Consider the following 971-nt stretch of genomic DNA (forward strand, 5'->3'; position numbering starts at 1 on the left):
GTAGAAGCAGTTTTATGAGTTCTTAAAGGCTTTACAAACATGTGTGAAGAGAAATTCGTCTTTGAATCATCATCTAGGGTTTGAGAATTAATCCTTAACAACATAACTTTCCTATATTTCATTAGTTAATTATGTTCATTCTTAACCGTGAATAGTAATCTAGAAAAAAAACAAGTAATCCAAATTTTGTTTCTAGACGAAAACTTTAAATGCTATATATATATATTATTAGAGGAAAACTCATTTTCATGTGTCTAAAACAAACACCAAGCAGGTAAACAATCAAACATACATATCAATTAGATAATTAAAAGTATTAATAGTTTAGGAGAGAGAGAAAGGATGAAATGCAAAAGAAACACCGGTTCTGTTGGAGTAGGCGTCAAGATAAACCTTAACAAGACATTGAGGTTTTGAAATTTGGTACTGGAGTGCAAAAGTGGCAGGACGAAGATTGGACACCATCACTTCAAGACTTGTCGTAGAAGTAAGCTCGTATTCAAATCCCAAAGCCAAAAAATGATTTAACCTGTGTGCCTCCTTTTTATAAGGTGATCTGACCTCAGAGAGGGACACAAATCTAGGATGTATCCTATTGTTGGGTCCCTCTAGATGGAGAGAACCAAGTGGGCATGAGACATAATAATTCTCATGATCTTAAGTAATTAGTGATGTTCCCCTTTACACTGTTGACTCACAATAATAGAGTTTAGAGAGAGAGACAGTTGTTCAAAAAAAAAAAAAAAAAGAGAGAGACAAAAGAGAGAAAGAAGAGAGAAGGAGGAGAAAACTCGTCAGGCTATTTCAAGACTGGTTTTGGAGGATCAAACGGAACTTGATCGGGCTGATATTTCAGTGGGTTGGAGATTCATCGAAGGGATTTGGATTTCAACGGTTGGATCTTCTGTTGTATGGGTTTTAGTGAAGCTGGTCGTCACAGTTCTTCAGCTGGGCAGTATTGAGTGTTTGGC

Source organism: Brassica oleracea, chromosome C4 (genome assembly GCF_000695525.1).
Source record: "Brassica oleracea var. oleracea cultivar TO1000 chromosome C4, BOL, whole genome shotgun sequence".
Lineage (NCBI taxonomy): Eukaryota > Viridiplantae > Streptophyta > Magnoliopsida > Brassicales > Brassicaceae > Brassica > Brassica oleracea.